Raw genomic sequence first — 13,890 nt, 5'->3', positions numbered from 1 at the left:
CTCCTGTGCTCCTACGACGCTGCGAAGGCTCCCCGACAAGTGCTAATTTGTCTGCCCTTTTTCTTATTGTCGGGTTTCTCTTTTCTAAGTAATTCTTGTACTTCTTTTGTAATCAATATTCCGAATTGCTAGTGGATTGCCTAACGAAAGCGCTCAACGAGTGCGGACCTTGGAGTAGGAGTCGCTGAAGGCTCCAAACCAAGTAAAAGATTACTTGTGGTAGCGTTGCTCTCTCTTTTCGTTTTTTCTTTTTCCGCTGCGTGCTTACTCGATATTCACCCCCTATCGAATTCTCGATCCAACAAAACCTTATTTTTTTTATTAGTAAAATTTAGAAAATAAAAAATTATTTATATTAAGTAATTTGACAATGAGTAATAAATTATTACAATACTCTTAATATACATTTTTATTTCTATTTTTAAAAAATTATCAATCAATTTTAACTTAGGTGAAGAAAAGTCTGTGTGCAACGATAAAATTATTATTATGTGAACTATAGATAATAAGTTTGAATAGTAGATATAGTCACTGCGTATAATAAACCTTCTCTAAAATCCTACATTGATAAAAGTTTCATGAACCAAATTATCTTTTTTATCAATTTAAACTAACCTTCTCTAAGATCCTAAATTGACGGAAGCTTCATGAACCAAGTTATCTTTTTTATCAATTTAAACTTTAATAAATTATCAATCAAAATTATGAGAGGTGTTTTTCGCACCTCCTCCTTGCAATATGACTTTTGTTCATTTTTTTTTAGTTTTTTCTTTAAGTTTTGTTTATTTTTTTTATTGGTTTTGTTTTATCAATTTTGTTAATCATTGGAAAGGAGTAATTTAAAGGGATGAGAGGTTCTGACATGTCAAGGATAATAGTGTTTTGACATATGTCAAGGATTGGAAAATGAGTAATTTAATAGAGGTGCTTTTCATACCCCTTCTGACACATTCTTTTTCGGTCCCACTCCAAATTATAATTTTATTTACGTTTATACCTTTTTATTGGTTTAGTTTTAGTTTTTTTTTAACTAGTTTTTTTTTAAAATTTTTATCAGTTTTATCTTTTTAATAATTTTTTTAATTATATGTTTGTAATCTTTTTGTAAATTTTAGGATTTATTATTTGTAAAAATATAAAAAATTTAGATTAAAATTATATATATATATATATATATATATATATATTTGAAACTAATAAAAATACTAATACTTAATAGTAAATATATTTATAGCTTATAAATAAATATTTTTTTAAAAGGAGAAATATGATAATCTCAATTAATCTCATTAACTATTCTTGGTAATCGGCCTAGCCCCACGGAAGTTTTCCATCGACTACCAAGGTAAATCAAAAACCGCACACGCCAGCCAGCCCAGAAGCCCAATTTTTTTGCAAATACGCCATAGTTGGAAATTGAAGTGCGGGTGTCTGGGTAATAATCTGAATGTCCTACCGTAGCATTATAACCCCGGGGACAGAACTAGATCTCCTTGTCCACAAAAAAGTAGATCAGGGGATGGACCACTCTTAATTGTGGCTGGATTGTGACCACGATCCGACCGTAATTAATTGCAATACATTCCTAGGTTCACCGTCCCCTCCAGGTTATAGTGTGGGTCGGAGCAGACGGCTGAAGGCCACCTGAAAGCTATTAGAGGTGGGTAAGTGTCCAGGCTACCGGCGCCGAGCGGGGGCGACTTTCGAGCAGCCTCCGACCGCCTACTCCGACCCAAACTATTACCTAGATGGGACGGTGAATCCAAAAAGGTATCGTAATTAATTACAACCAAATCGCGGTCAAGATCTGACTGTAATTAAGGATGGTCTATCTCCTAGTCTACTTTTTTGTGGACTAGAAGATCTGCTCCTTCTAGGGACATGTAATAATACATACAAAAAAAAACACGAAATGTATAAAAATAAAAATTTTAATCATTATTACCTTTAAATTTTACTCCGACGTATTTGAAGGTGTATCTATTAATTTGTATTACAAATAAATACGTGTCATATAACGAGTGACCTATGTTAAAAATTATATAAAATAAAAAAATAAAAAAATTGATTAAAAAAGAAAAGTAAATTAAAATTAAATAAAGTTTGAAAACAAAAAATACAAGTAAAGGAGTTCAAATAACTTGTTATTAAAGAAGGAAGATGGGTAGAAAGGTCATTTCAAAAAATTTTAACAGTAGTAAATTAAAAAATTAATGAATCAAATATGAAAAAAATACAAGTAAAGGAGTACAAATAACTTGTTATTAAAGAAGGAAGATGGGTAGAATGATCATTTCAAAAACTTTTAACAGTAGTAAATTAAAAAATTAATGAATCAAATATGAAAAAATAAAATAAAATTATTAATTACCTAACTTCAATAGTGAAAAAAATAAAATTATCAATCAAATCTAGCATGAGTAAAAAATAAAAACAATCAAATTTAATTTAATCTATAAAAAATAAAATTTATTGGTTAAATTTAAAAATTTTAAAATTATTAACCAAATATAATTTGACTAGTAAAAAATAAAAATTACTAATAAAAATAAATCTGAACTAAAATTTATTTTGATCATAATTTTAAATATTTAATATTCAAACTTATATATTTTTAATAGTGGCTTTTAATTTTGGAACTATAGACTAATTGAGACTTTTTAAAATAATGATAATATTATACTGAAATTAAGTTTATGTATTAGTGAAATACGTTTTCTTTTGATTTTATCTTTTAATTTTTTTTCTCAAAATTAATATGATAAATCATTTGTGTGTGTTTGGTGAGCCTTCTTTAGTTTGATTTGATATTCACAATCACAAATATATTATTAATAGCCACTAGATTCGAATCATAATCTATTTTCCTGAAAAGAAATAAAGTAGAAATTTATAAATGGTTTAGTAATAGTATGAAATGAATGAATGCATTTGATTGATATTTAAATTTTAAAATAAATTTTACATTAATTCTTTACATTAAATGTGAAATTAGTCATCCAACGGCCCCACAAACCTCATGATCATATATAAGAAGATAAATAAAAAAGTTATAATTCAACTTTATTAAAATTTGATTCTTTAACTATTATAATAATATCTACCTCACATAATAGCCAACTCAATCATATTCAAGAGCACTTTCAAATTAATTCTTATCCTTTAAAACTAAGAGATTCTTTTATTATTATTATTATTATTAAAAGAAAAAGGTCATAGTTAGCGTGTAATTGTCAAGTAGGCACATCTTATCACATGTAGTAATATTAAAGCAATCTGAAACTTGTCCACGTGAATAAGTGATCATGGTATGAAAAGGAGAAAAAATAAATAATTTTTTAGACGAGAAAATTTGCATGTAATTCTCATTGGTAAATATAATTTTATATGTAATCTTTATTGGGATAAATTTTTATTTCCATTCCCTAGTCAAATATACTTATATAATTATTCATGATATTTTAAGTATAAAAATTATAAAAATGAGTATAATTCCTTTTAAATTCAGTACATTAAATTAGAATTTAGTATATTTTCTATCAAATTGAGCATAATTTTTTTTTTTCCATATCAATTGGATAGAAAATATACTATATTTTATTTAAATGATACTCAATTGGATAGAAATTATACTAGATTTTTTTTAAATGGTGCTGAATTTAGAAGGAATTATATTAAGTAGGAAAAAAGTCGTACTCAATTTAATATAAAATATACTCGATTCTGGTTTAAAGTGCTGAATTTAATAGGAAATATGAAGAGCAATTTTAATAGAAAATATACTCGAATATACTAGATTTTTTTAAATGATACTCAATTTGATAGAAAATATATTAGACTTTCTTTAAATGATAATTAATTGGATAGAAAATATATTAGATTTTATTTAAATCATATTAAATTTAGGAGAAATTATATTAAAACAGGAAAAAAATTATGCTCAATTTAATAGAAAATATACTCATGTGGCAAAAGGTGATTCGCTCGCCCCCGCGCCCCCACCAATCCGTCCCTAGGCCAACACGGAGGAGGTAAAAATAGAAAATATACTCGATTATAGTGTAAAGTGTTTACTTTAAAAGGAATTATTATCATTTTTGGACCTTTTGTATCTAAAAAATTTGAGGGACAATTAGATAATAATATTTGCATGAGGGAATTAAAGTAAATAAAATTTTACATACAAAGAGTGAAAATAAAATTTTTTATGAGTGAGGATTACATGTAAAATTTAAATTGAGATTGAGAATTTTTTTTAACTTTACTCTTTAGAACTAGTAGCTTAGTTTTATATATTTGAGTCCAATCTAAAAACAGTTAAATTTGTTTAACAATATTCATTAACAATTTTTTATAATATAATTTAATCTTTTTAAATATTTTTTTATATAATTCAGATTTTAATTATATGAGCCAATTGATCCGACCACGAAAGTTTTTCAATGGTCGTCAAAATAAATTTGAAAGTTCAAACGTCTCATCAGCCAATACTTAACATTTTAAATTTATCGCCCCATTAAAAAATATCTTACTCATAATTAAGAATCAACATGTAGATGTTCAAGAACGCCGTCATCGTTTTACCTTCTATGTAGAAGGATGTGAAAGGTTCATTTTGTTTGGAAAGGAGGTCATGTGTCATCAGCATCAAAGTTGATAATAAAGTTGGCATCGGTATTGATGGAGTACAAGTATCGGACAATGCAAGTGAGACGGTATGAATATTTTTCGTGTAACGTAAAGAATATCTTAAATAATGATTTTTAAAATTATTAGAAAATAAAATTTTTTATTTCTCCTTACCCTTACTTACAATTCAAATCGGGATATATATATTTTTTTTATTTTATGGGTAAAGAAGATTAAAATTTAATCTTCTTTTTATTAGGAATAACAATGAGCCCGGATTGATACGGATTTAGCTAAACCCGAGATCCGCTCCACCTCCTTTTGAACTTGCCCTGTGAACTCGATAAGGTGGATTTGGGTTAGACCTGTTATATTTTATTTTATTTTAAAATGTAAAATAAAAAAAATTAAAAATTAATTAAACATTAATTTTTTTTAATATTTATATTAATAATATTTTGTAAAAAAATATTATCATAAATTAAAATCTATCAATTTTATTCAATTAATTTTAATTTAATTAAAAATTAATTATTAATTTTTATTTAATTAATAATTAATTTAAAAAATATTATACGAGGTGGATCGGAGGCAGGTCCGATTAAATTCAGGACCCACCTCAGATCCACTTTAAAATTTCTTTAGACGCGTCTAAATCCGTCCTGTCGAAACATATTTATTATAGAGTCAAGTTTTAAGGAGCTCCATTATCATCCCTATTTTTTTTATCATTTCTTTCCAAACTTACTTCCTCCCAAATAATATTTCAAATTTCCCCTCGACTTATTAACCAACTTCAAAACTAAATGTTTATATATTATTCAATTTAACTAAGAATTAGTAATTCATGAAACCATAATTTATATTTTACTTCCTAGTGCTCTGACTATTTTTGTTTTCTATTAACGGCTCCTGCTAGATTCCAAATCCAATCACTCATATTTTTAAGAAATACACAATCCAAGGCCATCCAAAAATCAAAATCTGTTTTTTCATTCGAATCGTCAAAAATATTCTTATTTTTATTTTTATTTTAAAAGGACATTCCAATCAGTGAGTAGATTTTACTTTTCAACATCATTATTATGTTTAATTTTATTATAGTAATTCAGACTTAAGTAAAAGAATTGAATTGAATTCTATTAGAAATTGAATTTCAATTCAATTCTTATGTTTGGAATGAATTAGTGAATAATAGAATTGAATTGAATTTCTTAATTTGGAATCTATTTGAATTGAATTCCATTCTTATACATTTACCATTTTATCCTCATAACTAATCATTTAATAATCAAGTTAAGTATTAGAGAATAGGAAGAAAGGATCACACAGTTAAGACAGCAGTATGAAGAAGGTGGCGCACAGGAGAAACGGTGCAAGGAGAAGTTTTCGACATAAAGAGAAACGACGCACGGAAGAAAGACAGAAGAAAACAAGAGAGTCGGCAGATGGAAAAAAGGGTTTTAAGTTAAAAGGGCAATTAAGTAATTTTAGTTGTTCATGGTAAATCCCTATCCAAATCTGACCATTTGAAGTCTGATTTACTATTCACGTTTTGAATGGAATTGGAATTGAATTCCATATCAAATCCATCTCAAAAATTCATTCCAAATTATGGAATTGAATTCCAATTACCATAGGTATTCAATTCCATAGGATTCTAAACAGGGTGTTAATTTTGATAATACTGATAATACTATATTATAATAAATACAATTCATAATTATTATAATACAAATGTTTCACTATGATGAGATAGGGATAATTGGCACATACTATTAGTATAATTTGTACTAATGATTTAACTTAAGTTTTGATAAATAACAAGTGTATTAAAGTTAGAGTGTTTTGTAATCTAATTACTTTACTATGTGTGCAGGAGTTGACGAGTTTAAAAGATTTGACATCTAGCTGAAATCCAGTTAGGTTTGCTGGACTAGATAGCTAGTGGGAAGTCTAGATAGGTCCATGAGACTCGATATCTGACGGGAAGTCCAGTTGGGTCCACGGGACCTGACAACCGTCCGAAGTTCAGTTGGATCTGCGGACTTGACAACTGGTGGGAAGACCTAGTGGATCAAAGGCAAGTCCAGTGACTACAAGTGGTAAATGAAGACAAGCAACTAGAGGAGAGATCCAGTGAGGATGCGTTCCCGATTGAGAGAACTGTAGGCGTCGGTCTAACTTAGGTCCATTTAGGAAACCTAAGTTGAGACCTTGACTATATCCTGGTATCGAGAAGATAGGATATAATTACTACTCCTATTTTATTAATGTTGTGTTAACTCTATTTTGCAGGATAAATATATTTTCTGTTGTCTGGACTAACCCTTTTTACAGGAAAGAAGCTGCTGGAAAAAGGGAGTCCGTGCGCCCAAGCGGGTGCCGCAGGCACTTGGGCGGTCCGGGCGCTCAGAGTTGGTCTATGTGCCTGGACTAGAAAAGTTATGCTGAAGCAGAATTGGAGCACGACGACTAGCAGAGCCCACGTCAACGGTCCAGACGTCCGGAATGTAACGACCCAATTTTCCCTATTTCAAGTTCTAAAGTCCATAAAAATATTTGGAAATACCTCGAGTCGGACTGACCCAAGCAAAACCGACCCAACCAGCTGAGATGCATGGTTTTGTTAACCTTATATGGAGTGAATAATATTTAAGCAGTAGTTAGTGAATAGAGAATAAATAGGAAGAAAAAAATAATTGCAGCCGAGTTTCGAACTCGCGAGTCACGCCTCAAGCAGAATGCAGCCAACCAACTGTGCCAGCGGGGTTATGTTAATTAAGGAAAGAACAGAAATATATTTAAGGTATAGTATTTAATAAAATAACCTAGGTTGTAAAAGAGGTTAAGTTAAGAGAGGAAAACCTAAAATTTTCTCTCAAAATTTCCCTTCTCCTCACGCACGCGTCGCCGTTTCTTTTCTCGGGCGAAAACCCCAGCCAAGGCTAGGGTTCCTCCCTCCGGCGTCGGCGACGTGCTTTTCCGGCCGGTCTCCACCCGTGGGTGACCATTCCGGCAAGGGGAGCTCGGGGAACACAAGGAAACGGGAGAAAACGAAGCTCTACCGAAACCCTAGGGCATCTCTCTTCGGTTGTAAGTCCAAGAACCCGATGTAAGTGCTTCTCACCTGCGGTAGGAGTAGCTTTCGGGGTTTTCGTTTGCGTTTTGTTGTTGTGTAATGAACAAGAGCAGCTTTTCATTCTAGCATATGGTTTTGATTTCAACCCTTGCTCTAATAATCCGGTTTAAGATTGGGTTTCAATTCCTTTGATGTTTTTAGTGCACGGACAGAATCTTGATGTTTCCCTTGGTTTATCACAGCATGGTTTTTGATGTGTTTACCTCACAATTCAAGCATGTTTAAGTGGATATAAATTTCTTCAAGCTACAGCATGATGAAAGATTGTTAGGTTCATGAATAAGTTAGTTGTTACAAGCTTGATGTGTGAAACTTTTACTGCTGTGAGCCTAACTAAGGTTACTATCTATGACCATGTAGTTTTGTTATTGACTGTTGAAATTCGGTTTGCAATATACCATGTTACTTACCAGTAGTGTAGTTGTTTTTAAAACTCTGTGGAGATTAGTTTGAATAAGTACTGGCTTATATTGGTGATATATGCTTTAGAATCTCTCGTATAATGAATAAATGAGAGAAGTGCAAGTAAAGAAAGACTAAGTCACAATCTGATCCTAAATTCCAGAATTTAGAATCAAAGCACACAAATAAATGCCAAGGCATTTTATTAGAAGAAGTATTTAAAGAAGGATATAAAGAAAAGTATTTTACTTTTAAAAGGGCATGTACCGGACACAAAGTCCAAGGGATGGGCTCCAAGTTGCCCCTAGACATAAGGTCTAGAAGTGGCTTAATGGTTTTGGGATTAGCTACCTCAATTCTCATTAAGAAAGGCGCGCAAAGTGGTACAATGCCGGACCCAAGTAAAGTTGAATATTATTTTAAAGTATAAAAGTATTAATTTGGAAACAAACAGAACAAGCTCTTTTATCTCAGTTGCAAATTCTAGCAAGTTAAATGGTTGTTTCCTTTAGAGATGCATGATGTAGTTCTATTTGCTATTTTCATGTTGAGCATGTACTCCCTGTTTTCTGTTATGCTTATGCATTCCTTATCGGATTTTGTGAGTAGAAAGCACTTACTAAGTTTTTAGCTTATAGATACTACTTTCCTCCTACTGCAGATATAGATAAAATTAAAGGAAAAGCTAAAGTGGTGTAGAAGAAGGCGACAAGGAGACGTTGATGATGTGTGTGTGTGAGGCTGTTTATGGAAGCTTGGGATTTTTGCTGAATTATTATTTCTGCTAATGTTCTTTTAGTTTCTGCAAAATAAAAAAAAAAGAGAGAATTATTTTGAAATGCTAAGTTGTGTTTAAATTGCTTCATTTATGTGTTAGAATCAATAAATTGGTAAATGCTTATGCTCATTACCTCTTCTTACTCTGCTGGAATGTTAAACTGCTGGAATGTTAAGTTGCTGGAATTATTCGGATGGTTAAATGCTTGGTTAAATGCTCAGAAGTTTTTATGCATGCTGGAAATTTTATATAGGTTTGTTTTATGGAAGAAAATGCATATGAAAATTCGGTTTTGACTGCTCAGTAGCCTTATGTGATTGCTGGTATGTGGTATGAGTTTGCTCTATGTAGGAAATTGGCATGGGATGATTCGGTGGATATAAGATTTGTATTTTTATTTGCATATTGGTATCTGATATGAGTTTAGCTTAAATGGAAATCTGCCATTAGCAATATTCTGCTGTAGTATTAACTTTTGCTATCCAGTATTTATTTCTGCTGTAGTGAAGATGATTCAATGTGTGCTGTTCGGTTCTTGTTGAAAGGAATGAGCAGTAGGGTTGATTAATTCCTTTTTCATTCCTGTTAAGATATAGAATGAAATGAATGCAATATAATTAAGGAAGTACAAGAAGTAGAGATACTTAAGTTTCATTTGTCTATATGTTATACTTGCTTGATGCTTCACTTATTTGCATGTTTAAATAGTAAGAAAAGAAAAGAAAAAAAAAAGAAATTAAAATATCAGAGCAGTTTAAAGTTCTATTAGATATGTGATATGTTTTATACAAATGGATTAAAGCATTTCTAGTGTTAAAAGTAGGTAGTACCAGTTATGTGTAGATAATAGAATCAATAGCGGTCCCCCTCAGAGTAGTAGTAAGGAGGGTGGTTGTTACAGTTGGTATCAGAGCAGGTCCATTTTCCAGCAACACACACACATCAGCATCATCCTTGCCGTCTTCAAGTAAGAAAGTATTTAAGTTATTTCTTTAGTTCTTTCCTTTATTATTATTATTTGCAGTATGGATTGATTGTTTATAAGTGATTAAGTAAGATGAGAGTTTTTAGCTATTTCCTTTCTTAATATATAAATGTGTATGTTTAGAAAGGGTAGAGAAATTATTAAATTTTCTTATTTGTTTAACTAGATGTCGAGAAGAGGACGTCCCCGTACTGCTCGTACTGAGGACCAAGTTCAGGAGAAAGAGGGGCCAGACTCAACTGAGCCCAATCTTTCTGAAGTTGTTGCCCAACTTCAGAAACAAGTAGCTGAGCAGCAGCAAGTAATTGCCAATCTGATGGCAAATCAACAACCAGTCCCTCCTACTCCTCAAACAGTAACTGTGGAGACTCCAGTGATAACTGAGGTTCCACCAGCTGCCCAAGGAGTCATCACAGCACACCAGAGACAAGAATCCTACCTCATTCAGTGGCTGAAACTGAAACCAGAGAGTTTCTCAGGCACAACTGAGCCCTGGGATGCCCAGGCTTGGTTCAAAACACTGGAGAGCACCATGGAGCTTCTTGACTGGCCAGAAGTCGAGAAAGTTAAGTGTGCCTCCTTATGCCTGACTGGAGACGCACGCATGTGGTGGGAGAGAGTAAAGAGCAAGAGGGCAATCAATCAGATGAAATGGATTGATTTTGAGACAGAATTCTACGACGAGTTCTTTCGCCAAAAGATCACCAACAAGCACTACGAGGAGTTTATGGAGTTCAGACAAGGGGATCTGACAGTGGAGGAAGCAGTTAAGAGATTCAACAGGCTAGCTCGTCTCTGCCCAGAACTAGTAAGTACAGAGAAAGAGCGAGTCAGACTAATGCTCAGGATGCTGAAGCCTGTGATATCACTTAATGTGAGCAGTGGAACTCATCAGCCCCTAACTGGAGAAGAGTTGGTCAGTAGAGCCTTAGTAGCTAAGCACTATCTGAACAGCATGAAGGCACAAAGAGAGCAGCACAAGCCAATCAAGATGGAGACCAAGACTGGGGGAAATCAGAAACCCCAGTTAAATAATCAGAACTGGAAAGGCAAGGGTACTAAAAGGAAGCAGTGGGATTCAGGAAGTAACCAGAAGGGAGGACCAGAAAACAAACAGACTAAGCTTTTTCCCTGCCCCAAATGTGGGAGAACACATCCAGGAGCCTGCCTCTTGGGTAAGACTGGATGTTATTCTTGTGGTCAAGAAGGACACATGGCCAAACAGTGTCCTAACAAGTTCAAAGCACCCCAGCCACAGCCAATACAATATGGAGCCAAGCCTCAACTACATTATATGCCTGCAACTCTGGAAGGACCTCAGATCAGTCAAGGAAGGTTGGAAGCTCCACCAGTTCCAGCCGTGCCAGAGTATTCTCCCTTACCAAAGAGGAAGCTGCTAGTGCCTCCACGGTCGTAACAGGTCAAGTAGTTATTTTTCAGCATATAGCTACTGCACTATTTGATACTGGGGCGACCCATTCTTTTGTATCCATACTTTTTGCCAAAGAACTACAGGTACCTACAGAAAACATGAATTTCAAGTTCCTGACAACTCTGCCTTCTGGAGACATCATGGAATCCAGCCAGTGGCTTCGGTCTGTACCAGTCAGGATTTCAGACCGAGAACTATATGTTAACCTGGTAGTCCTCGCTATGCAGGATTTCGATATCATTTTTGGTATGGATTTCCTCAGCCAGTACAGTGCTTCAGTGGACTGCCGCAGAAGGAAGGTGATCTTTAGCCCTGAAGGTGAACCTTCCTTTGAATTTACAGGAGTACCAAAGAGGAAGACCCAGAAGTTCCTCTCTTCTCTCACAGCTCACCAGATGTTAACTAAAGGGTGTGTTGGTTTTCTTGCATTCATTGTGAGTACAGAAGAAGAAGAAAGACCTAAGCAGGAGGAAGTTCGGGTAGTCTGTGAGTATCCAGAGGTATTCCCAGAAGAGCTACCTGGACTACCTCCCAACAGAGAAGTGGAGTTTGAGATTGAACTGGTTCCTGGTACCGGTCCAATTTCAAAAGCTCCATATCGCATGTCTCCAGCAGAGCTAAAAGAGTTACAAGAGCAACTTCAGGAGCTACTTGACAAGGGTTTCATTCGCCCTAGTCACTCACCATGGGGAGCTCCTGTGTTGTTTGTCAAGAAGAATGATGGATCTATGCGGATGTACATAGATTATAGGGCTCTGAATCAGGTGACCATCAAGAACAAGTATCCACTGCCCAGGATCGATGATTTATTTGATCAATTGAAAGGTGCAACAGTGTTCTCCAAGATAGATCTGCACTCTGGGTACCATCAGTTGAAAGTGAAGGAGAGTGACATACCCAGAACAACTTTCAGGACCAGATACGGACACTACGAATTCGTAGTCATGCCTTTTGGTGTGACTAATGCACCTGCAGTCTTCATGGACTTGATGAATAGAGTGTTCAGAGAATACCTCGACAAGTTTGTCATTGTGTTCATAGACGACATTCTAGTCTATTCCAGAACTTCAGAGGAGCATGACACGCACTTGAGAATAGTTCTGCAGACCCTTCAACAAAAGCAACTCTATGCTAAATTCTCAAAGTGCGAGTTCTGGTTGGAGCAGGTGGCATTTCTAGGTCACATTGTTTCAAAAGAAGGCATTCAGGTAGATCCAGTAAAAGTAGAAAGTAAGTGGAAGAGACCCAAGAATGCTGAGGAGATCAAGCTTCCTTGGTTTAGTTGGGTACTACAGAAATTTGTGGAGGACTTTTCCAGGATAGCCTCCACTTACAGCCCTCACCGGGAAGGACAAGAAGTTTGAATGGTCGATAAATGTGAGCGAGTTTTCAAGAACTCAAGAGGAGACTGACCAATGCTCCTCCAGAGGATGACAAGAGTTTTGACATCTACAGTGATGCTTCCAAGATGGGCTTAGGAGCTGTACTCATGCAGGAAGGAAAAGTTATAGCTTATGCTTCCAGACAACTTAAAGACTACGAGAAGAACTACCCCACTCATGATCTTGAGCTGGCAGCTATGGTCTTTGCACTGAAACTCTGGCGACACTATTTGTATGGAGTCCAGTGCAGAATCTTCACAGACCATCAGAGTCTTAAGTACTTCTTCACTCAGAAGGACTTAAACATGAGGCAGCGTAGGTGGCTAGAGTTGGTCAAAGATTATGACTGTGAAATCCTCTACCACCCAGGTAAAGCTAATAAAGTGGCAGATGCACTAAGCAGAAAATCCAATGCATCCTTGATGTCCTTATCATCATTAGCCCTGCCACTACAGAAGGAGTTGTCAGATTTCGGACTTGAAATTATTTATGGGCAACTTTCTGCATTGACCCTAGAGTCAACCCTGCTTGAGGATGTACAGAAAAAGCAAAGCAAAGATCCATATATTCAAAAGATCAAGCAAGGGATACAAGAAGAAGGAAGTTCAGAATTTCGAGTATCAGACAGTGGAATTCTTTATCAGGGAAATCGCCTTTGTGTTCCCAATGATGAAGAGCTGAGAAAGAAAATTTTAGAAGAAGCCCATAGTACACCATACTCCATGCATCCTGGTTCTACCAAGATGTACCAAGACGTGAAACAGAAGTTCTGGTGGTCTGGACTCAAAAGAGATGTAGCTAAATATGTCAGTACCTGCCTGACATGCCAGAGAGTCAAAGCAGAACACCAGAGACCAGGAGGGATGCTACAACCTCTCTCAATACCAGAGTGGAAGTGGGAAGACATATCTATGGACTTCATAACAGGTCTCCCAAGAACCACGAATGGATATGATGCAATATGGGTAATAGTAGATAGATTGACCAAGTCTGCCCATTTTCTAGCCATCAAGGTGTCTCACTCTATAGAGCAGTTGGCACAGCTGTATGTTAAAGAGGTGATCAGACTTCACGGAGTTCCCAAATCTATCATTTCTGATAGAGATGGGCGCTTCACTTCACACTTTTGGGAGTGCGTTC

This window comes from Zingiber officinale, chromosome 2A (assembly GCF_018446385.1).
Source record: "Zingiber officinale cultivar Zhangliang chromosome 2A, Zo_v1.1, whole genome shotgun sequence".
In the NCBI taxonomy this organism is placed as follows: Eukaryota; Viridiplantae; Streptophyta; class Magnoliopsida; order Zingiberales; family Zingiberaceae; genus Zingiber; species Zingiber officinale.
Note: the sequence above shows the minus strand (reverse complement) of the source record.